Genomic DNA, 26,194 nt, shown 5'->3' with positions numbered 1-26,194 from the left:
GAGTGATTGGGGTCTTTAAACAAAAATACAATGAAGTGTTTTCAAGTCAGAAAATCTTTCCAAATCCAATGTAAAATGATTTTAGTTGTGTTAAATAATTTAATGAATAAATGGGTAATTTTAATTAATATTTCATATTTTTTTATGTATTTACCTTTCTTGCAAGTCCCACATAAAAGTAATTAAAAATTTTTCCTTCTGATCATACTGCACCTTCATTTGTAAATTAAATGAATGAATTCCATAATTCACAGAATGTAAACAGTCTACCCTTTATATAAAAAAAAAAAAAGGCTTATTCAAAAAAACCCCAACTAACTTTTCACATGGTGTCAGAATTTTAATTTATTTACAAATAATTTGCTTTTTAATTTGTTAAATTAAGTTCTTTAATATTTATTAAAAAGTATTCACATTTATATTTTGAATTATTTGTCATGTTTATTTGTTGAATTGTTTGAAATGTGTCAGATTTTTCCTTTATGATTTTTATATTTTCAGTGTTTATTTATATATCGTACTGAGATTAGATAAAAATTCATCTGTTTTAGAATTTTATTTTAAAACTGAATTCATTTTATTCTGAAGATATTTAGTTTATATATTATAGATTTTATATTTCATACTCATTATACAATTTTTCTTTATATGCTTTATATTTTCTTTTGGAAAGATATAATAGTATTTGAAAAACTGTTGTGATTATATAATTTTTCAATCCCCCCCCCCTTCTGTCTCCTATATTATATGAAAAAAACATTCAATTCCAAACATATCTTAAACTTATACTTTTAGTTTATTTTAATTCACCATTCTTCTTTTCCAGTGAATTTTTATTGCATTCTGTATTTCTGTTTAGCATTTTTTAAAAAAATTCTCCAAAAGACTATATTCTTTTTAATTGATGGCCTTCCATTAAATTAATTTATGATATGGAGTATATTGACTGACATGCAAAATATTTGAAAAACAGTACAAAATATTATACTTCATTATGTTCAGCAAAACATATCTCAAAATATTGTCTACAAATAGTAATTTTTTTTTTCGAAGAAATGTAGTAAAACCAATTTTATGAATTTTGAAAAATAATTGATCTTTTAATATGAAGTTTTTATAATGAAATTTGAATTATTTTTATACAGATGTAAAGTAATGTATTCAACATACCTAATTTTGACATTAGGAAATTCTTTCTTTATTTATTTTGAAATTTCTTAAATTTCTCTGGGAGGAAATCCTTTCGCTTTTATTTTTTTTAAAAGATTAAAAAAAAGTTATTTTTAAAAGTTATCTTAATTTTAATATTTTGAAATCTGAATATTTTGGGACTATTTTTCATTTTGTGATTATATTTGATAAAATAAATATAGAGAGATGAAAATTTAAATTTCGTTTCAGGAATCACTGATCTTTTTACTTCTATTGTTGATAATAATTTGTTGCATTACTTTTTTTTTGTTATGAAATATTTATTTCATGTGTTTAAAGCTTTTACTAATATTCTCAGAAATTATAAGAATTTTTGTTGTAAGATTTTGCAGTTATTTGCTTTCTTGTATTCCATCTTGATTTTTTTTCTGGAAACAAATTACTGTAAATAATCAACAATTGAATTTAAAAAAAAATAATATTGATTATTTTGCCAAAATTATATGTTTTATAAAAAAATACAATGAAAATAAATAATGTGTTTGAAAAAAAAAATCCAATTTTATTCTGGTAGTATAAAATTATTGTATAATATCATGCAGCAGTTTGCATTACTTGGAATGTAGCTTGTTTTGAGATTTTATTTCACTTATGGTTTATAACTTCTAATATTTTTAATTTTTCTTTTTAGGTGTAGCATATTCAAATTTGTGATTCTCATCCAAATTGTTAGTGGAACTTATCATTAGCAATATTAATCTAGACTGAATTATACAGAAATGATATCTTCAGTGCTGCATTAACTGTTAGTTAAAGGTGCAAGGTGATGTTACTTATGATTTTAAATGAGTGTGTGTAATCATTGTAATTTATCATATTTCATCGTTTCACGTAAGATGTTGTGCTCTGTGATTGCATAATACAGCTCATTTTATTATTAATGTTGTTATTGATTTGCCTGGGACTGTGACTGAAACTATTTTTACTTAATTAAAGTTGTTAAGTGTGAGTTCATATTTCTTCGAAATCAAAATGGAGTTATGGTGTATTTCAAATGTTTTACAACTGATGTTTTTTGCCTGGTCCATGTAAAAGATATTAAATGAAATCTAGAAACTTTTTCCACTTGTAATCCATAAATTTCTAATTGTTAGAATCCAAGAGGATATTAATAATAGTTAATATTTTTCATTGTAGATTTATTATTATTATTTTATAGTTGGTTTTATGTTTGTAACTTAAATCAAACTAACAAACTAAACAAAAAAAAAAAAATAATAATAATAAATTGGAAATTGGATTTGAAAGGATCTATTTTTATAGAATAAAAAAAAATCGGTAAGATGAAATTTGAACTTAAATGTAACAAAATTAGATCGTATTTCTTATAAGCTGTTGCTCTAATGAACTGTATTTCTTGCATATTATTGGTTGAAATTTCTCAATGCAGTGTTTTCTTATTTTAAAGAAACAAATAATTTATTGTAGAATAATATAATTTGTAAAATCCGCTGCTGAAAATTTGTTTAGTAAATATGTTTTGCTGCATTAAAATTACATATTAGTTTCTGTAAGCAATAAATTCTTTCTCTATTAGTTCATTATTTAAGGCCCTCAAATTTCATAAGAAACATTATATTAGATTAAATTTGGATTATGAATTCTGAATTATCAGAATATCTTTTTGAATAACTTTCAAACTTCTTTCTATTTATTTTTAATTTCAAATGTTTATTTATATTATATTTAAAAATTGTTTTTAATACTTTAAGTGGAATATTTTAGTCATTTTTCTTATTCCCATATACAAAGGTTTAAACTAAAATTAATTAGGTGTCTGGAAAATGTCATTTTGATGGGGAATGGTTTTAGGTAGTTTTTGATTAATTATTTTTCTTTCTTTTTCTTTTCTTTCTTTCTTTTTTTTTTTGCATTAAATATAGGTAATGAAATGCTTCAATGCTTTCAAGTGTAATAAACACTTTGAAATTAAATATTTTTTATTAATTTTGTCTTGATTTAGAATTAAAACTGCCATATTTCCTTTTCATGTTCATGGTATGCTTGAAATATTTTTATAGGCAATGGAATAGAATAAGCAGCAAATGTTTTATTATTCGTTTTTTTTTTTTTTTAAGTTTTAAAAATTGAGCTAAGGGTACAAAATTAACATAATTATTTTATTGCATTAGAATTAAATGCGATTTAAAAAAATCGCATTTTAATCATTTTTATTTTCACACCAATGTTACTGTATTATTCGATTCTTAGTAGAGGCTTTTTGCCCATTTTATTTTTCTTTTTCACTTCTTTTAAATATATATTTTTTTTAAATGCCTTTTGGTTTTTTTTTTTTTTTTTCATTCCAAATTTTATTCATTGATTTTGTTTGTAAATGTGGGTTTTTTATTTTTGTTTGAAAAATTTTTCTCCCAAATTATTAATGAACTTTTGAAAGGAGCAAGTGTTTTTTATAGTGTTAATGTCTAGGAATAATCAATTTGTGCACTACTGAGAAAGATGCACTAAAGTCACTGCTGCTTATTCTGATTTTGTGCACAGTAGAATTATATTTTTACTTAATGGAAAAGTTTCTATATTTCCATTGAGTTACTTTGTAAAGAATTAGGATAATATGTGCCTTATAGAAATGTAGTCCTAGGCAATGGAATTTTTGTAAAAATATCATCCTGAATAGATTTTGTGAAAATTTACTGTAAGCAGTTTCTTGTCAGATTGTATTTATTTATTATTTTTTAAAATTTTTTATAAAACTACTTTTTGAAAAAAGAAATCATTTGGCAGGTAATATAACTTTGTGCTGATATTTATTGTCAAATGAATATATATTGGTGTAGTTTATCAGCAGTGTGAAATTAAGTATTCTTTAACAAAGTAAAACTATTTAGATAACATATAAATATTAATAATTATTGAAATGATATATATTCTTGGTTATTATAACATTTGTTTTTCAGCAAATGTTTACTAGTCAAAATAAATATTAATTGATTTTATTTATTCATAAATATTGTGTAGTTTTTATACGTAAAGCTTTTATTCTATAATTAATAACATTCATAAATTTCAAAATCCATTTTTCTGTATTCTCTAGATATATATATCTATTATTCTCTAGATATTTTTTTTTAATGTTCTCAGGAATTTGGTAAAATGAATGGAATATATATGCAACTCAGAAATTATGGTTCCTCTTGTTGAAATGTTTATTTTAAAAATGTTTAATGTTAATAACTGATTTTAAGTAGAATATATATATATTCTAACTACTGAACTTTTCTTTTTAAAATTAATTATATACTTTTGAAATTCAATGTTTTACATAAAGAAAATAATTTTCAGCATATTTTATATTTTATTTTTAATGGAGGTTTTAATTAAAAATACCTTTTGGCTTGTGTTTATAAGCAATGGCTCATTTACTCATAAATTAATTCATATTTCAGTCCTAACAAGAAAATTTTACCTTAAGTGTGCACATATGATTAAAAATTGTATATTTAATACTACCACATAAAAGGAAATCAAACATATCCCCCCCCCTTAAGAAATTTGATGCTTATCTTTTTTACTTTTACATATATTTTCAGTTATTCCTTTTAAATGAAAATGGAATCAATCTTTAAAATTTTAAATATTGTAATTCATATAGTATTAGATAATTCCTTAAAGGATTATCAAAGTATAAAGTGTTTTTATTTCCATGACTGATTTTTTTTAAACCTTTATTCTCAGATTGCCTTATCCTTATCTTATCTCATTGTATCCTTTTAAAAATACTGAAATATTTTGTTATTCCTATTTACTTTTATATAAAGCATTTTTAAAATTAGCGAATTAGGAAGTACTTCGTTGTTTGATTTTGTTTTTTATGTCTTATTACTAAGAATTCTTGTGATATATTTTTAGTGATGCATAAAAATATATATATTGTGAAAGTCATTTTGTTTTGTAAATAACCCAGAACAAATTATGCTTGTTATAGTACTTTATTGAGATTTTTTCCTGTATCATTATGAAGATTTTGTGTATATATTTTTGATTCTTTATCTTTTGAATTTGAGACATATGCTTTATTTTGAAATATGTTTTATTCAATATTTTTTTGCCATTTAAATACTCAATATATTTAATTATAATGAATGTTAGATCATTCATTGGTGTGTATATTATCAATAGATATGTTCTATGCAAATCAAAGTTTAATTAAAAATGATATACCTGTTATTGGTGACTTTTTTACAAAAATTTTCATATTCCACTACATAATTCAACATTCATGAAATATATTTGATAGAAATGGATTTTCTATAAAGAAAAAAATAAAAATATAAGAAATTAAATAAATATTCTGTAATGCATTCTTGGGATTTAATTATTACTGCGTTCTACAAATATTTCATATAAATGCAGCAGAGTTTTTATAAATTTTTATTACTTTATATTCAGTGTTGTCTACTATCTTGAATGGGGAATAATGAATTTTGATAAGCAATAATTGAGATGCAGTGATGTTTGATGCAGAGAATCATCATGTTTTGTATATGGCGATGATTCTTGATGCATTCTTTTCAGAATTTACAGATTCGTGAAATGTGGAGTCATCTTTTTTCAACAGTTTTGATTTAGAAAAATATACCATTAAAATCTGTTATTAAGCTGATTTATGTTTGCAAATTTGAAGTTTTGTAAAAGTTTTATTTTTTCAAACTAATTTTTTGATGTGCTAGAGTTTTGAAATTTTACATGCTTCTGTTTACTAGAGAAAAATATACTATTTTAATGATTTCAAACTTTAATTAATATAATCATTAGTTGAATTTTTATTCCGACATTTGTAGAATCAGGCATGCAGAAAAGAGCTCTCAGGTTGTGCTTCTTCTCTTTTTCTCAGTTTTTAAAACAGATTCTTTTGTTGATTTTAATCTTTTCTCTGAACATTTTTTTAAATGTAAATATGTGATTTAAGCTAAAATAAGATGTTTTTCATTATGGACATCAGCAAGAGAATCGTTCTCACTTTCAAAATAATTTTAATTGTTAATTAATTTTAAATTCCCCAAAGTAATTGTTAAGTAATTCCCCAAAAATTAGAAAACCTCTTTGACATTATTTAAATACTTTAATAAAAGTTCATTACAGCTATTGACTTGCGAATCCATCAAGTAATTGCAAAACATAATAATTAAAAAGAGAGAGAACCTACTTGTATCTGTACACAAGTTTGGAAACAAACACACAAATAATGATCCAAAATTTAAATCATATTTGATGTAATTAAAGTAAGTTTTGAGTACAATAATTCAAATAGAAACACAAATTATTAAAAAAATGTGAAAAACTCGCAAGGCAATTGTTTATTTTTTAATCCAGTTTTGTATATATTGCACCTTCAGGTAATAATAAGTTTCACAAAGAATTGGTTTTAAACTTTAAAAGTAGAAAATAATCAAAAATCTAAAAAGATTCTGTTTGTTGTCTACTTTATTGATATTGGAACCAGCCATATGAGAAAAAAATGTACATGTTTCAAAATAAAATGTGGTTCAAAACAACGAAAAGCAAGAACAAAAATGAATATATATCAAATAGGATAGAAATTAAAGTCAAAGCTTAATAAAGGATTCCCAAAATATTCTCATCTTAACGCATATAACTTTTTTGTGGAGAACAGTCATCCAAAAGTGCTAGTCATGGTATCCTGAAATGAACAGTAACATTGAAAAATGGAAGTGATCTAATTTTTAGAATTTAACTGTTCCAGCCCCCCCCCCTCCCCCTCCTCCATAAAAAAGAAAAAAAGTACAAGCTAAATTTTGCAATCATTTCTTAAATGCTATGTATATATATATATATATATATAATATGGCAATATTGAAATGATGTAGTGAGATATAAATTAGTTTTTAAGAAACGAAAAGGAATATTTACTTTTTAGCTTACTATTGTGCTTGTTCAGAATTATGTGCATGCGTATCATTTTTTTGAAATTATGGGCATTTATTTTGAATTCTGTTTTTGGTAGTTTTTCTTTTTCACATGCAGTTGTTATTTATTCCTGCAAATGTTGTAATAATATTTAAAATTCTAATATGTATAAATCATAGTAAATATTCATGCAATTGTATAAATATCTCAAAAGATTAATTTCAAAGGACTATTTCTCTGCAACTATAAGTTAAACATTAAAAAAAAAATTAAATTATAAATTGTTGTTCTAAGCTGTTATTTTAACATTCCTGTCACTTAGTATAACTCTAAGATTTTAAATAAATTGACTTCAAAATCAAATTGTGGTTACTAAAAATTTATAATTTTATTCACACATTCATTAACAAAAACTAAATTAAACCTCAATAAAACTATAAAAGATTGTTTTTTAGTAAATTATGACATATTATATTTCACACAAAATATAATTGGTGTGCATCATTACTTATCATTGGTGTAAGATTGTAAAATCTCATATAATAAAATCTATCCTATGAAACAAAAAATATTGCATGATGATCTAAAAAAAAATTCTTGTTTTATGCAGTTATTAAAATTGCACATATTTTGATTATAATTAATAGCACTAAGAAATACTTAAAATTAACTATCATAAAACACTATTGTGTAAGAAATTAAAAGTAGAGGCAAGAAAAGTTTGAGCTGATAATAAAAGGAATGATACAATTTAAATGTATTTATTGGGAAAATTTAGTTAATATGTGAATGTCACATGTATACACATTTATATATGTATTATATATTATAATACATATACATTATTACATTTTATTACCCTTTTAAAATACTTGCTTCATCTTATTATTTATTCTAGCCGCTTTTGATGACCAGCTTGTTCATTTAGAATATTGTCATGAAATATATAAAGTATTTAGAAATTTACTTGTGTACTTTAATACGATTGAATAATATGATCTTAATTTAAAATTGAAATTTTTATTGAATAGAATAATTCATTCATAAGTGTGACATCAAAATTGTTATGCATGTCCAAATTTAACAGCAAAAGATTAATATATAAGAAAATTTTCAAAATGTTCACATCAGCATATTGTTATTTCATCCGCTATGCCAGGGGTGGCAAACCTTTATGGATCAACGTGCCATTTTTTCTAAAGAAATGTTTAATGAGGTATAGACGTGCCATCAAATAATTTTGACTTGTGTGTGAGGGCGCTGCGGATGATTGGAACCAGAAAACGAACTGAAGGGAAGAGGGTGGAGAAGAAGGACGGCGGGAGAGACGCGGCCGAGAGAGAAGGTGGATGGATGTTGGAAAGTTCTATGATGTTAACGTACTAAATTTTGTAATAGTGTTCTTATATGTTATGTTTCGTCCTACGTCAATTAAATGTTATCAAAAAATTTAAATATGGTGTCAGGCCAATTATTTTCGTTTACATTTATTTACTAAAAGGGCAGTCTTTGCCTTATTAATTTTTCTGATGAGAAATAAGAATTAATAAAAAAGCTCGGCAGCGCCGACATCTTGGTGGCAGCGAACGGGATCTGGTTTAATGAAGGTGTCTATTATCTTTTCTTTTAATCCAGAAGGAAATCGAGTTAACCCACCGAATCCAGGTATGTAATGAAGGAAGTTACGGCAGTAGCTAAAGGAACTCAGGTAAGCTAAATGTTTACTGATTTGGTGCGCATGTAAAGATATAATTTTGTTCCGTCAGGAATATAATTTGTTGTATCACGCCAGTGATTTTGTTCCGTCAGGAATATAATTTGTTGTATCACGTCAGTGATTTTGTTCCGTCAGGAATATAAGTTGTTGTATCAGATATCCAGATTTCTAACTTCTGCATGTTGTGTCACTTTCTAACATGTTTTTAATATATCTTTACAGCACAAATAAGTATTAATTTATTATAGTTTATACTTTGTTCCGCCTGGAACTTGCCATTTGATTTGTTACGTCAGTGATAATACCGCGTCAGTGGTTACGATGATTAATTATAGTTTACGTCAGTAAAATAAAGAGAGTAAAAAAAAAAAGAAAGTTGATTATTGTACCTTTTAGAGAAATAAAACTAAAACATGCTGTGTTAAAAATTTATTTCTATCAAGAAATGAGCTGAACAACTGTTGTCACTATCGTTTCGTTTTGAAAGGGTGAATGCTGTCATAAATAATTGTATAGCATTTTATTATAATTTTTATTTTTATAAGAATAAAACTGTTGTTCTTTTGATATATTTTTTTAAATATATAATAAAGTAATTGTTCCATAAACATTGCAACGAATTAATTCTTGGAAAATACAATAATAAGCTCTACGAGATTTTGTTTCACTTGTTTTGATATTTATGTTCTGTTTTCAGATATTCTGGACATTAAAGAATTTATTTTGATTGTTGTCTTAAATAAGTGATATGTTTAATTGAATTTTATGCTTGATTATTCTGTATTCTAGTAAATAAGTGATATGTTTAATTGAATTTTGTGCTTGATAATTCTGTATTTTAGTTGAAAAATAATTACCAGTAACACTTTCGTTTCGATTCCGAACGAAAGATATTTTAAAAATAATACTTTTCTGATTGATATACGTATTTCCGGTGTTCCGGATAAATCATTCTTGTTTTATGAATCCTGTTGACGGCCGTTAAAAAAAAAAAGAAAACAAGAAATAAGTAAAAGGAAAAAATAGATTTATGGGTTTTTTTTTATCATCTAATTTATGCCATTTGTGTTTTTTTTATTAAAAGGATATTTCTTAGAATTAATACTATTTGCTGTTATTCGGGAAAGCATTCTAATACTCTCTTCATTTTATGATTGTTTATGTACTAAATTCTTTCAGTTATTGTTTCGTAACATTTGACTACAGCTCAAATAAATAATTCTGGTTAAATATTTTAATATGAATGATCTTTATTTATGGAAGATTTATTACTTTTGCATTTTCTTTTTTTTATTGATATAAGTATAAAGGGAGTGTTGTATTAGAGATTATATTTTATTGTTGTGAAATAGAACGACAACAAAAGTTGTTAAAAGTTAATTTGTGTTACATTATAAAAAGTTTGTCGCAAGTGCATAAACCATTTTATGTTTAATATTTTAAGAAATGTTTTCAAATAAAACAGAAATTATTTGGAACATGTACTTGCATTTTAGATTGTTAAAATAAGTTTTATGAATTTAAAAATTATCAAGATAATATTGTTAGCAATTATTATTATTTTACTTTATTTTCATTTGAGTTTTTTTTTTTTTTTTTTTTTTTTTTTCAATATTGTAAAGAGTATCTCCGCAGTAACAGAATTCTTGGTGCGCGTTTTTAAAACAACAAAAAAGTATTTGTATAATTTAAAAGAAACAGGGTAAATTTCTATTTTCGGGTCAGAATTATTATTTAATAATGGCGTTTTTGGCAAAGGGTATCAAGTGTGATCTTATAGTGTTGGCAACTGAAATGGGGGAGGAACCGAAATCTGATATGACAGTATATGGGCTAAAAACATTAATCACTGGCAGTCAGGTATATGAAGAAGAATTTGTGAAAACTTTACTAGAAACAATAATCTCTACAAGAAAGGAACAAGAGTTGAAATTGCAGATGGAAGCAACAAAGAAAGATAACGAGTTGAAATTGCAGATGGAGATGGAAGCAAGGAAGCGAGAGATGGAAGCAAGGGAGCGAGAGATGGAATTTGAATTGGAAAAGAAAAAAATAGAAGCAGGAATGGCTGCATCTAATGCTAGTTCAGCTAGTGGTGGACAATTTCATATCAATCCGCAGATTGAAATTTCCAAGTTCATGCCGAAATTCGACGAAAAAGAATGTGACATTGTCTTATATATGTCATTGTTTGAGAGACAAGTCAAGAGGTTGAAAATTGATGAGGAAAACTGGGTGTCATGTTTAATACCTCTCATGCCTGCAGAGATAGTGGAACTGATCGCAAGAATTCCAGAAGAAGAATTTTTTAATTTTGAACATGTGAAGGAAATCTTGATGAAGAAGTTTAAATTGAATGCTGAAGGTTTTCGGCAGAAATTTGTTCAGCACCAAAGAAATCCAGAGAAGAGTTGGAAAGATTTCATTTATGAAGTTACAAATTACTTTCAAGGCTGGATAAGTGCTTTGAATGTCACAGATTTGGAGGGACTGAAAGATTTGATCATTACGGATCAAGTAAAGAAGAGAGTTCCACAAGAGATTCGTGACCATTTTGTTGATGTGTGGGGGACATTAGCCAAACCCCAAGATTTAGCAGACAAGCTAGACGAGTACGAGTGTATTCGAAAAACTTATCGGAGACCATCGAATCCAAATCCCAAGGCACATCAACAAGTAAATGTTAGAAATAACGCCTTTAGCCGTGATAACAGAGACTATAATAATAGTCCTAAACAGATGAAGCAAGATAAAGGTTTCACACGGAATAGATACGAACCGAAAAACCGTCCAAAGTTTACTTGCTATTTCTGTGGAGTGGATGGTCACGTAAAGAAGTTCTGTCCCAAACTTTTAAAGACGAACTCAGATCAAGATAGTAGAAGAAAGGCAAATGTTCACAGAACTGTCGTGGATCCAGAACCGGTAACTAAAGAAACGGCAGTAGTGGCTAAAGTGATGTCTCACAGACGAACTTCTCTTGATAAAGGTCTTTGTAATCTAGAAAAGATACGTATAAGTGTGAATGGAAAGCCTGCAACAGCTTTAATTGATTCTGGTACTGAAATAACCGTAGTCAGAAGAGATATATTGACTGATTTTCCTGTTGAAGATAAGGCTTCAATTTATATAAAAGGCATTTTTGATCCAGCAGAGAAATGTTCTCTTGTCAATATTCCAATGGGTGTCATCGTTGGCGAGGACGGGAACATGATTCACCAAGAAGTGCTGTGTGCAGTTGCTCCTACTCTGGTGGCTGATGTACTGTTGCCCCCAGAAATAAGGGACAAGCTGCAGGGTGTTCAAGAAAATTATTTCGTTGATATTTCCGAAAAGGACACAGAACCGAAGACAATTAAAGATAGAGAAATCGTCGATGAAACAAGTGATGATAACCCAGTCTTGGGAAGTGAAGAAATAAGGGCATTTTCTGTGGAAAATTCAGAAAAGAATGCTAAAGAACTATCAAGGTCGGACGAATTTCTTAAAGATCAAGTGGATTGTCCAAATTTGGAATATGCTAGAAAATGTGCAAATGAAAAGTCCGGAGGATATTATTTCCATAATAAATTTTTGTTTCACAAAGAAAAAGTTTTAGGGGAGTCCGTTGCTCAGCTAGTTCTGCCTAAGAAGCGTAGACTTGAAGTTCTAAATTTAGCTCACTGTTCGGTATTTGAAGGTCACATGGGCGCAAGAAAAACTGCTGAAAGAATAAGGTATTCTTTTTACTGGCATGGAATATCCAAAGATGTCAGAGATTTTTGCCAACAATGCAAAGATTGTCAGTTGACAAGGCGAATAAATCAAAAGGACAGAGTACCAATTACTCCTGTGGCAAGACCAGAATTGCCGTTCCAAGTGGTAAACATCGACATCATTGGACCTATAGATCCGCCTAGTGCAAAAGGTCACAGGTATATATTATGTCTAGTTGACCAACACACGAGATGGGCTGAGGCAGTACCACTGACCAGTCTAACTGCCAAAGCTACATGTGAAGCACTGTTAACCATCTTCATGCGGACAGGTGTGCCTAATATAATAGCATCAGACAATGGGACTAATTTCAATGCTAGTTTGACACAAGAGTTTGAAAAAAGAATGGGATCCAGCCCAAGATTTTCGACACCATTGCATCCAGAGTCGAATGGCCTGGTAGAAAGATTTAATCTGACGTTAAAGCACATGCTACATCATGTCATTTTGGAAGAGCCACGTACATGGCATACAAAAATACCATTCATTTTGTGGGCCTATCGAGAAGTCCCCAACAGCACGACCGGCGTAGCACCTTTTCAGTTGTTATATGGACGAAAACCAGAAGGACCCTTATCTATTCTGAGGAACACTTGGGTGGCAGATGAAGAGGGTTTGCAGTTGGATACTACTCCAGTACCTCTTTACATGGAAAAGCTTAAGAAGCAGCTAGAAGACGCAGCTGAGAAAGCAAAATTGATTTCAACAGTACAGCAAGAAAGAATGGCTCGTTATTATAATTTGAGATCTACGAAGAAAGTCTTTAATCCAGGAGACAAGGTAATTGTTCTATTACCTGATTCTAGAAACAAGCTTTTAGCTAGATGGCAAGGTCCATGTACCATCGAATCACGAAAGAATGAACATTCATTTTTAGTGAAGATGCCTGATGGTAGTCTGAGGCATGTGCATCAAAATAAAATGAGAGAATTTATTGCTAGCTCCGGAAGTGTGAACGTCATATTTGAAGGAGAAGAAGAATTTGGTGACATCGTAAATACTCCATTGAAAGAAGACTCCTTTTGGCAGGAAGTAAAATCCGTAGCCTCACCTGACTTATCAACTACGCAGCAAACAGAATTGGAGACATTATTAAAAGAATTTGAACCCTTATTCGAAAGACCAGTGCAACCAGTTGCAATCGGGGAGCACGTGATTGAACTTTTGCCCAATATTACTAGACGGAAACCGCATTCCTACAGTGTTCCAATGTCTTATAGAGCAGAGGTGGACAGATAAGTGAAAGAACTGTTGGACTTACACTTGATTGAACCTTCGAATGCAGACATTACATATCCTATAGTATGCGTGGCAAAGAAGGACGCATCCATTCGAATGTGTATTGACTATAGAGCCCTTAATGCTGTAACAAAAGTTCCTAATTACCCCATGAAAGATACACAAGAATTAGTTTTTACTGCGGGGATGGCTCAATGGTTATCTTGTCTAGATTTGCTAAAGGGATATTACCAAATTAAAATGAATGATGAGAACAAAATTTTAACAGCTTTTTCTACTCATAACGGAGTATATCAGTGGAAGGTTATGCCTTTTGGTCTGTCGGGAGCATCGGGTACATTCCAAAAAATAATGAATAGTGTTCTTCGAAACCATTCTAGTTATGCTCAAGCTTACATTGACGATATAATAGTGTACTCCAAAACATGGAGCGAACATTTAATTCATCTGAGAAAGGTATTGCAGGAATTAGAAAAGACAGGGTTTTCTGTAAAATTTAAAAAATTCACTTTCGCGGCCCGAGAACTACAATTTTTAGGCCATAAGATAGAAGGAGGTAAGCATGCACCAGACGAGGAAAAAATTGCGGCAATAAAACGACTAGAAAGGCCAAAGACGAAAAAGGAAGTAAGATCTGTGTTAGGACTAATGGGTTTTTATCGATCCTATATTCCTAATTATGCGGAAATTGCAACTCCTCTAACTGAACTAACCAAAGGGAAAAAATCAGGAGATGTAAATTGGGGAAAACGCGAAGAAGAATCGTTTTTTAGATTGAAGAAAGCTTTATGTGAGGCGACAGCGTTAAATGCCCCTGATTTTGGTAAACCTTTCGAAATTCACTCAGACGCTTCTGACTATGCAGTTGGTTGTTGTCTAACCCAAAAGGATGGAAAGGGAAATTATAAACCCATCGCATTTGTAAGCCAAAAATTTAACAAAACTCAAAAAAATTGGTCAACTATTGAAAAGGAAGCTTATGCTATTTTGTTTGGATTTACAGGGGTGTTTGTGCTCCGGGGAAACCCCGGAATTCCGGGGATTTTGAACTTCGATACCCGGAAATTCCGGGGATCGTCGTTCAAAAGGAAGTAGGAATAATAATGAATTATTTAATTTGATCTGGGTAATTTTGTTTGCTTTGAAAGCAGAAAACGCAAGGTCAGCGTGTGTGGTGAAAACTTTTCCTTTCTTTCTCCAAAGGCAGTGATAATGCGTGAAAAGGGAGAAAAAACTTCTCTTTTGTTCTTTCCTTATTGCGAGTTATGACTCATTCCCCCGTTTCTCGGACATTCTCTTCTGGATTCTTTTCGGCAAGTAGGCGCGGCAGAAAAAAAAGGGAGAGACTTCGTTCGACCAGATGTGCGATCACGTGACTCTGGGTTCAAAGGTCTTATCTCTCCTGGCGTGGCGCCAATAAGTAGAGAAGGGGGATTTTTCGCCGTATTAGCTATTTGTCATTGATCGCTTCGCAACTTTTTTTTCTCCGCTGTGTAAAATTTTCGTTTCATTTATTGATGCACGTGTAAATTTTTCGTTTCGCTTATTGAAATATTTTTTTATTTATGTACGCAAGAGAATTTCACTTTGAAATTTCAGCATATGAAACAGAAATTACCCCTTAAAAATTCATATCTAATTAGTTTTACAGCATTAGATCCAGAGCTAAGAGGTAAAACCAGTACAATATTAGCTTTTGAAAAATTATCATCTTTTATGTCCCATATTTTTAGTGATAATGAAAAGTCAAAAGTAGAAGCTGAAATAAGGTTATACTAGAGTGATATTGATATCACCAAAGAAATGCTCTACACATCTGATGAAAGTGGAAATCAAGTCAAGTGTACAATTGATAAATATTGGCCTAAAGTTTTTAATTTAAAAGATGATTTCACAAATGATTATAAGTATCCTACATTGCCTAAATTGGTCAAAGCCTGCCTTAGCTGCTTCCATGGCCCATTAGTGGAAAGTGCATTCAACTTAATGGATACACTTGTCACTGACTATAGAACCTCTCTTAAGATTGATTCCCTAGATGCAGAGCAGACTATTAAATATGATTTAATGGCTTCTAAAGAAACCTCATGTGAAAAATATGGCTCAAAAAATCCAATGACTGATCCAATTCACAAAGATCTCTTACTGAATATGAACAGAAGTTGGAAAACATATCAAGAGGACTTAAAAACATGTATTTCAGATGAGTCACCTTTAAAAGTCTCTGAAAAACCTTCTACATTAGCAGAAAAGCAAACTGCTTCTACCTCTGCATGTGCAGTTCTCGAGGAAATTTCTTCAACTGTAAATGAGGAAAATAAAAGTCAATCTTCCTGCAATTATGAAGTTCACCACAAAAGAAAGACAAGCCCACAAACATCCGAAAATAAAAAAAAGCAGCAGAAATTAGATAATTTTTTTTTAAAGAATTAATTCAGGTAATTTAAAATATTTGCATAAAATGTAGTAGTTTATATGTTTGAAAATTTATGGTTATTAATTTTGCAAAAAAAGTAATTCATTGAACTTTTATAATTAGGTCATTCAATATTTCATAATTGTAATTTTTCATTTCTCCCCCCCCCCCCCTTCTCGAAACTCCAAAATACCGGTAGTAAGTCCGTAAAAGTTTCAGGGGATTTTTTGGGGTCCCACAAACACCCCTGGATTTAAAAAATTTGATAAATGGTTGCATGGAACTACGGTAGAAATCGTAACTGATCATAATCCATTAAAATACTTAATTGAAAAAACTCCAAAAAGCCCTAAATTAACTAGGTGGGCATTGGCTTTGCAACGATGGAGTTACAAAATTACTCATCGTCCTGGAATCTTAAACAAAGACGCTGATGCTTTATCTCGTCTACAAACTAAACATTAGTTCTTTCTCTTGTTAAAATTAGTTCTCAATATCCATTGTGTTAATGTATGTTTTGTTCAGTTTTTATTTCAACATATGTACGCTATATTCTTATTGTGTTTAATTATTTTCAATATATGTATTCATTTTTATTTAATATATGTATGCTATGTTCATATTTCGTTTAATTATTTTTCATATATATATATATTCGGAGCTTTCATTGTTATTTCAATATGTGGATGAGATGTTCTTATTTCGTTTAGTTATTTTTCCTTATATGTTATTAACTTTGTCCAAAGGAATCAGAGAAAAACTTTTGCCGTTTGAAGACCAGTTTTTCTCTTAGGGGCGGCGTGTGAGGGCGCTGCGGATGATTGGAACCAGAAAACGAACTGAAGGGAAGAGGGTGGAGAAGAAGGACGGCGGGAGAGACGCGGCCGAGAGAGAAGGTGGATGGATGTTGGAAAGTTCTATGATGTTAACGTACTAAATTTTGTAATAGTGTTCTTATATGTTATGTTTCGTCCTACGTCAATTAAATGTTATCAAAAAATTTAAATATGGTGTCAGGCCAATTATTTTCGTTTACATTTATTTACTAAAAGGGCAGTCTTTGCCTTATTAATTTTTCTGATGAGAAATAAGAATTAATAAAAAAGCTCGGCAGCGCCGACATTGTGATTATTGTTATAATAATAAAACTAAATACTAACAACTCAAAACTACTATTACTAAACTATTTACTACGAAACAATACATTTTGCACTGTATAGAAGTAAAGGTTTTAGTTATACGAGTAATTCAAATTAAAATAACGTTAGTGTGACTTCTGTGCTTGCAGATTAGACGACAAATAACCTATGTTAGGATTGTAAGATGTTACTTTTAGCAGAATGCATGCTGAATTGGTGTCAAACGGTTTCTAAGAGAGTCTTTAATGCTACTTACCTCTGACAATAATGGCTTGCAGGCATTGGTGGAGGAAAATAGGATTAAAATAGCATGAGCCAGCTTCTTCAAACAGTTAAATGTGTCTGGAATCGAATTCCATGTTTCCAACATTTCGTTACTGGCATTTTTACTTATATTGTTTGTTCATCTTTTTGTTTCAATCCATTCTAACTTTTTTCCCCATTTCAATAAATTTTTGAATCTATATGGACTGGAAATCAATCAATTGCGTTTCAAATTCTTTAATATCCAACTAAAAAAATTGGGAGTAATTCAATTTATCAAATGAAGTCATATCAGGGTACATAATAAATGTGAGCATTTCCGATAATTCTTAGAACTGAGAACATCTCGCTGAGAATTCCTTGATTGAAGAATCAATTGCTGAAATATATTTTTCAATAACTTTTTCTACATCTGATTTCTCATGTACATCTAAATCTTTGATATATATTTCAAATTTAGGAAGTACTTGTAGTTTCTTGTAATAATATCGTTCCTGAAATCATGCATTCCATGAAAACATATCGTTCCCAAAAACGCGAATGAGATCCATCATGAACGATAATTGTTTTATTTGTGCCTTGAAGCTTTATTTTCAATTCATTGAAATGTTGGCATGTGTCTGTAAAAACGTCAATTTTGAAAGCCACATAATACCCAACAACTGTGAATATTGTTTCCATTTCCCCCTCATTTTGCAGAAACAGTCTGATTTCTTCCAAGCAGTCAACAAATCTTTGAAATACGTTCCCGCGCCTCAACCAGCGAACATTATTATACATTTGTAAGCCATTATACACCAAGTTTACTTCATCCACATAACCTCAATTAAAGTCTTTTCGCTTACTTCAAACCTATGCCATTATTGTTACTTTTGCTATATATATATATATATATATATATATATATATATATATATATATATATATATATATATATATATATATACAAAAGTATTAGAATCAAGTTAATAGGAAAAACAAAAATCAAATAAAAATTAAACCAAAAAAATTATTAAAAAATATTAAAAAAGAATCCGGCCTGAAGACTTTCAAGGGTCACCCTCAGGCAGGGATTCAAATAAAGGGATTTTTTCTGTGAGGACATACAGACATTAAGTCTAATAATGATTCCTCGTGACCCGAAAATCCCCCGAAATTATGCTCAAGAGATATACCATTTTAACAGAAAGGAAATACAAAATAACAAATTAGAAAAAACCACAAAGTAAAAATACAATAAAAACAATAACAATAAAAACAAAAACAGCATTAAAATTAAAATTAAAAACGAAAAGGCCAGAACATACCATCCAACAGTGAATGAAACTTTAAACAATCGATTGTGATTTCCTGTTTTTGAAAGTTAACGGTAAATTATGTAAACAGAGGTAGGCACCCAGCGCCATCTATTGAGTGATCCAATATGCAAGTAAATTTCTATTTTTATTTAAGCCAAAAGATTAATCCCAAACCATACCTTGTTTAATTAAAAAATTGACATTACAGTAATTTCTAGGAAAATCATTTTTAATTAAATTTTTAAGGAGGATATTTGATGCTTCAATATAAGAATTTTTATTATTGCAAACCCTTTTGATCCTGTTAACTTGTGAGAAAATTAGATTTTTGAAAATTTTAGAGTTTAGATTGGAATGGTAGTTACATAGTTTTGTTATTTTAAAGTTGAAATCATCCCTTTTATCGTATATACCAACTATTGTTTTATCATTAGCAATTTCGATTTTTAAATCCAGAAAGGTAGCCTCAAGTTGATTTATATTTGTATCTTTTAGAATTAAATCTTTTGGATAGCAATTAGTAATAATATTAGTATTGTCGAAGTTAATCAAAAGTAGGTCATCAATATATCTCCACCCGTTTATTAAATTATATTTAATTATTTTTTCTCATAGTAATGCAGGAAAATATTAGCTAAAGCACTTGAGAAAGCTGTCCCCATTGGAATGCCCTTGACTTGTTTATAAAAATTAATACCATTAAACACGTAATTTTCAGTAATATTAAAATTACATAACTCAAGCCAGTTATTTTTAGGAATGATATTTTCATTTAAATATTCGTCATATATAAAAGTGCAGACCTTTATTAATTTTTCATGAGGTAGATTAGTGTATAAATTTTCGAAATCAAAAGTATTAAGTTTATTAATGTTGTTATCTTTAAGAAAATCCAATACTTCTTTGTTACTAGAAATAATAAAGTTGTCTTCATTTTTTATTTTGTCCAGGATAATTTTTAAGTATTTAAAGAAATGTTTACCCGTATAGTAATTATAACTACCAGTGCTACAGGTTACGAATCTGAATTTTAATGGATTTTTATGAAATTTAACTGTTGGGAATAAATAAGGATAGTTAAGAGAGCAAGTCTTAGTTTTGGTTTTTTTTGCGAAAGCTAGCATTCTTTTATCTAATTCCTTTTTCCCGGTGTTCTTTAACATATAAGTTGCATTAGAGTTATATTCATTAATTAAAAGTTCTTTATAATAATATTTACAAATTAAACAGAAATTATTTGCTGATTTATCTATTACTGTAATAACAAATTTTTCTTTTAAATTTTTTATTTCATTTTTTAATGTTTTACTAAAATAAATCCCACGTTCTTTAGATCTGTCAAAATCAGTATTCAATTTTATTTTAATTTCCTTTAAAATTCTCACTTTCCATTCCCCGAAACCTTCCGCAGGCCAGTGGTATTTTCTAGATAATTTGGCAATAAAAACATCCAAATCATTACCAATAGAAATCAAAATTTTGTTATGGTTTATTTTTTCTCTTAATCTAAATTTTGTTCCTCTTCCCATCAAATCTCTTAAAGAGTTGGATTCAATAATTTTTAAATTACCTGTAATAATATGACCTTTATCAATATCTATAAAATCTATCTCTATATATATATATATATATATATATATATATATATATATATATATATAATATTATTTAGTTCGAAGCAGGATGCAGTTTTGAAGACAGTGAAAAGACTTTACATTTTCAAATACTTTTTAATCCATCAGGAAAGCATAATTATTTACAAGCAGTGACGCGGACAAGACGTCTGCGTCTGCCACAGCGCAGCACAAAAGCCGAAGTGGGGAAGAAGCGAGAAATAAATTATCCCTCGTCTTTTATAACATGAGATATGGATAGGGAAAATTTTTCTTCATAATGCTAATATATAATGAGATGAGATTTCGAGAGGGATTTTCGTTACACGCGTTGAAGAGGTAGGGGAAACACAAGGAGATTTTAAAAAAGAATTTGTATCGTCAGCATGTATTTTGTCTCTTTACGTGGAGTGTGGGAAAGTTAGACTTTTAGCTGATTCAGCAATTTAACAAAGCTTCTCTTGAATTAATTAAGTAGAGACAGTGGAATTGGATCACGAAATAACAGAATATTTTAGAATGAAGTTACTATGGGCTAAATTAAGATAAAATCTTGAAAATTAATTAAATTGAAATTAGTGCTAAAATATCATTATATATATAGATATATATATATTTGGCCCACCATATTTGAAGCACCATCAATTACTGAAACAATTCTGTTCAAATCAATTTCTTTCTCAGCAAGCGAATTTTTAACAACCATATAAATGTGTATTTTAAAAAAGGAAATGGGAATACTGGCGTTTGTTCGTAATACTTTATAGTGCACTTTGTTATTTTGAACTAAAAACCGTTTTGATAGGCGGCGTGCGTAAAATATTGTGTCGCATGCCACTGGTTAGCCATCCCTTCGCTATACTGATTTAGAGGGGGGGGGACGCTGAATGGAAATAACCTAAAAAGGAAATGATCCTTGCAAAAATTGTGCCAAGAACATATATATAGATATATGTATTTTAAAAAGAATTAACTATCAAAAATTTCTAATTGTTAAATATTGAGAAAAAATTTCAGAATTTTTGAAAGGAATAAGTAAATAAATTATAATAGTTATGAAATTATAATGCAACTAAAAGCTTTTAATAAGAAATGAAGTGTTCAGTTATCACATTATGAATAGTTATTGCTTAACTTAAAAAAAGAAAAAATAATTTTTCACTTAATATTTTGAAAAGTGAATAAGATCATCTAGCAGGAAAACAAAAATCTGCTTTAGAATTAATTTATGAAAAAAAGTACAATATTCTATATTGTTAAAATTGGTGAATTATTAAAATGATTAAATTATTTGATGAAGCAAGAAAATTAACTTAAATTTCTTTACAGTGAAAATTATGGTTGGATATTATGAAAAAAATATTTTAAGACTCTTTAAAATTGATGGGGGGGGGGAGATTTCATTAGAAATTAATTGATATTGTAAAAAGAGATTTTTTTTGAATTTTAAAATGGTGTAAAAGTGCATTTGTGCAATAGTATTTTCGAAATATATTACCAAAAATGTGCTTCATTTTTGTTAATTAAAATTTCACTAAAATCTTTTCGAGATGCACATTCCCAAGCTCCAAAATATATTTGTACCAATTCTGACAGTCGTAGGATCAGTGATCTACTTATAGAGCATCAATAGGACTATGCATTCGTTTTTATTAGATACAGAGATTGTTGGATCTCTGATAAATATTTGATATCCATTTACAGAAGTAAATGCATTAAAATTTACAAAATAAAAAAAGAATGAATTTTTTTATGCATAGTTTCATGATATGCCATCAAACATTAGGATATACACTTTGGTAGCATTATGCATTCCTATTATTATTTGGTTTTGGATGAGCTTCCTTTTTCATTCAAATCTCATCTGTTTCAGTTACTGGATCCTTATTTCAATCGTCAGTGCATTGTTACAAATCTGTAATGTCGCTTCCCAGCACGGTTAGCTCAATCACTGAACAGACCGTTTTACGATCACGCTCATCGGGTACAATCAGTGATCACAGAGCTTGGCGACGAATTTGGCGAAAATAGATAATACTTCCAGAATTTTAGTAATTGAGCCAATAGAAAGCGAGATATGCCTAGTTGTTCCAGAACCTTCTCTGCCCTCCTCCGGGAACTATAAAAGGCCGGTAGTCTCAAGCAGAAGTCAGTCTTGTGTGGAGTCGTAATCATGGAAAGAGACGGCGGAATAGTTGGATAAGTCTGGCGAAGCGCATGTGTTGTGTGGAGCTCAAGCGATTGCTGAACTGTGCTGTGTGCCGAGTCCTGGTGTTTATTGTCGAAGCAGCATCGAGTCGTGTGTGGAGAAGCCAGTCCTATAGTAGTGAGTCGGCAGTTGGTTTCAGCTAAAGCGAGGTGACAGTGGGGGATTACAGTCGTTTAGAGAGACAGTAGATAGAAGTTGCGCAGATTCCCTCCTCCTGCTGAATTCTGTCCGGTCGCTTTGTGTGCTTTGGTTGTTATTACTACCGATTACTACTTGTGGACTACTATTTGTTGTAGTGTATTCCCTGTGTTCGTCTCGGCTGTATATTTGTTGTCTTTATATTAGTGTCTTCGTGTTAAATAAAAGTCGTCGTTCATTACTGAGGACTTTCTTCGTCGACCAATAAACTTTGAAAGAACCGGCGAATTCTTAACAGTATGCATCTTATGTTTTATTTGCTTTTCTATTGTGAAAAGATCAAAAATATATTAGGTCTCAAAGTAATTTGTTTTCAGTTGAAGAGGTTTAATAGCAAGAATTTCTGTATATAACTCACGACTTCAATTAAGGTGTTTTATGCTTCTAATTGTATCCTCATCATTCTTTGTTTGATACATTTTTTTTAATTTCTAGAAAAATGTAATTATTCTAATATTAACATTCTTAAATATAATATTAATATTTCTTTAATAACATTTCTAGAAATATTTCCCCTTCTCTTAAATCAACTATGTTATTAAAATAGCAAATACAAGGGTCATTGTCTTTACAATAATTTTTATTTCTGTTCCGGAAGCTATAAACAAAATAAAACCAAATAAAAGCGGAAAAATTATCTATTATTTAGGAGTCATAGAAATTGCTTTAGAGGGCAGTTAACTATAGTATATTTTCCACTACTTAGGAAAGGATTAAATTAGTCCTAGTGTCCTGATTTTTTGAAATTCCTTCGCCATCTTTGATCTCATCTAATGATGTCATTAATCACTTCATCTGAAAATCTTCATCTGAGTGCCTGTAATCTTCAATTTTACGGAAAATGGCTCCCATATAAGTTCTGCTATCGCATGTCAGACGTTCATCAATCTGTTTTCATCAGAAAAAAATAGAAATTCGAACTATTCTGGTTCGAACCACCTTTGAAATTTAGTGATTTGAAGAACTTTGTCTTCAGTGTTTAAAATTGATATTTCAAAAACAGTGAAAAAGATGTTTTTACGATAGGTATTTCTTCGCTCGTTTTTTATATCATCTCGAATTTGTCAAAAAGATTGAAGGAGTGATGGCCTTACTTTTTTAAGCATGTGAAGTAGAATGTTGTTTTTTCTGGTTCTGAAGTGCTGAAATTCCTAATGGCCAATATGAAGGATCGGGTGCTCTTCTTCAAAAACTCTGTGGTCTTAAAGCCAAACTTGAATAAATTTCTATAAAATTCACACACAAAAAAATCTGTCTATCCAGCTGTCTGAATATAAGTTAACACGATAGTTAAAAAACGAAGAAAGCTAGGTAAATAAATTTTGATGCACAAATTCCGCATCTAAAGTGTAGATACTGTAATGTCTCGATCTAGACTGATCAAACAACGAAGCAGAATTTCCAGACAATTCTTTATTTTACAGCCCTATATATACAAAAGAACAATTTGTTCTAATCTTGGTTAAATAAATAGTTGTTTACACCTGTAGTAGGAGACACAACAGTCGAAGTCGAAGGTTTGTCTTGAAACTCAGTTCTCCATCAATAACGGAGAAACAACACCACAGGGAGCTAACAGGTTGTTAGTAGGAGTAGTTCCCGGACTCCGAACTCGTGGGCGTAGTCCAACAGTCTGCCCCCAATTCGTTTCTTCTCCTCTCCCTAAAAAAAATCTCCGCACTTTATTTCGGCGACAATCTCCGCCTCTTAATTTACATTGGTCATTTGAGCTCTCTTTCGGCCAATCGGGGTTCAGCAATATGCTCCCTCAGCGGCGCAGTCGGTAGTGGGAAGGTCCTTTGAGTGATGCACCTTTCATAACTGACTGTTCTGGAACACGGATTATCATAGTCCTTTCACAATGAGAAACATTTAGCATCCAGACGTTTGGACACCCCTTTTTTCTTTGAAGGACACCCCTTTTTTCTATCAATATCTCTTGGACGAGAAATTCCCACATGTGGTCTTTCACTGTAGTCGCTAATGAACAGATGCGAAACCATCCAGGTGAAAAGATCCCCCATCTGGCTATCTCGAGGAGTTTAGTAATTAACAGCGACGACACAGCTGGCTGTAAATGTCTTATCAGTACTGGGAAACGGGGAATGTTACAATAAGTTTCAAATTTAGAGCAACATCTAGAGTGGAGTACGTATCAAATTTCGGACGTATCAATATTTGCATGTAAATGCGATAACTCAAAAAACGCAACCATCTAAATAAACGAAATTTCGTATGTGATTTTCTTATTAAAATTACACTTCTATGTTACATTTAGGTTTCATATGAGTGAAAAAAGGAGTTTTTATGTAGGATTTACACTCGGCAGTTATAAGACAGCCAGCAAGCAGCGCATGCATAGGCTGAAAAATGCTGTTCGGTCGATGGCAAGTAATTGTCTGACGGAACAAAACATGCCACTGTATAGTATTTTTTTTTTCTTACTGCGCATGCGCTTGTAGAATTTATCGGTTTTTTTTGGCGTGAAAAAATTAATCACTTATCATAGATTAATTCTCACAATTTTTGACTTTGTTCTTTCTGATACAAGGTTGTGTGTGTTTTTTAAAATTTTATTTGCCATTTCTTTTCTAGAGTTTTCCAAATTTAAGCATATTAACCTTTTTTTTTATTTTATCATGTTTTTTTTTGTTTAAATATCCATCATTTTAATACGATACGCAGTGAAAAAGAAAAATTCAGGGACTCCAAAAAGGTAATTTATAGCCAAGCATGGAATGTCTGAATCTGTCTTATGAAATTGTGGCAAACATAAATCAGTCCCTTTCTGCGCATGCACTGTCTACTGGTCGTCTTACAACTGCTGAGTGTAAACTCGGCATTATTCACAGAAATGTTTGCACATTTAGAAGCAAAAACTGTTCCTCGATAATTCTAAAATGTAACAACTATTAGGAAGTGAAAAAAATTTGAAATGGATGCATTTTCTGCTTTGTTTATCAATAACTGTATGCAATAGTGAAGAAAATATTGTATCCATAACGACTGATGGAGCAACAGTTATGAAAAAAGTTGGAAAGTGGATTGATGCAAATCAGCAATTGTGCTATGCACATGGAATTCATTAGGAGTAATAGATGTATTATACCAAAAAAATAAAGAACAGAAGAATCCAAATACTGTGGATATAGAAACGTTGGATTCCAACTTTCAAGACAGTAAGAGTGAGAGTGATATTGACAATGAAGATAATGACAATGTAAATGTTGAAGAAGATATTGTT

The 26,194-nt window shown here is 29.9% G+C and overlaps 1 protein-coding gene and 1 long non-coding RNA gene across 4 annotated transcripts in view; both read left to right on the top strand.

Annotated features, from left to right (window-relative positions):
- LOC129988545 (lysM and putative peptidoglycan-binding domain-containing protein 2-like) overlaps window positions 1–5,273 on the top strand; it is a 90,066-nt gene extending 84,793 nt beyond the window's left edge. For all 3 annotated transcript variants that reach the window (XM_056096795.1, XM_056096793.1, XM_056096794.1), the window contains one exon: window positions 1,844–5,273. The gene's annotated coding sequence lies outside the window, so the exon portion shown is untranslated. The remainder of the gene's footprint in view (window positions 1–1,843) is intronic.
- Window positions 5,274–8,369: 3,096 nt separating this feature from the next.
- Window positions 8,370–17,235, top strand: LOC129989191 (uncharacterized). The gene is made up of 2 exons (XR_008785735.1): window positions 8,370–8,809; window positions 16,976–17,235. It is a non-coding gene; the product is annotated as an uncharacterized LOC129989191 (long non-coding RNA).
- Window positions 17,236–26,194: the final 8,959 nt, after the last annotated feature.

Source organism: Argiope bruennichi, chromosome 10 (genome assembly GCF_947563725.1).
Source record: "Argiope bruennichi chromosome 10, qqArgBrue1.1, whole genome shotgun sequence".
Lineage (NCBI taxonomy): Eukaryota > Metazoa > Arthropoda > Arachnida > Araneae > Araneidae > Argiope > Argiope bruennichi.
The sequence above is the reverse complement of the archived record's forward strand: the minus strand, read 5'-3'. Positions and strand labels throughout refer to the sequence as shown.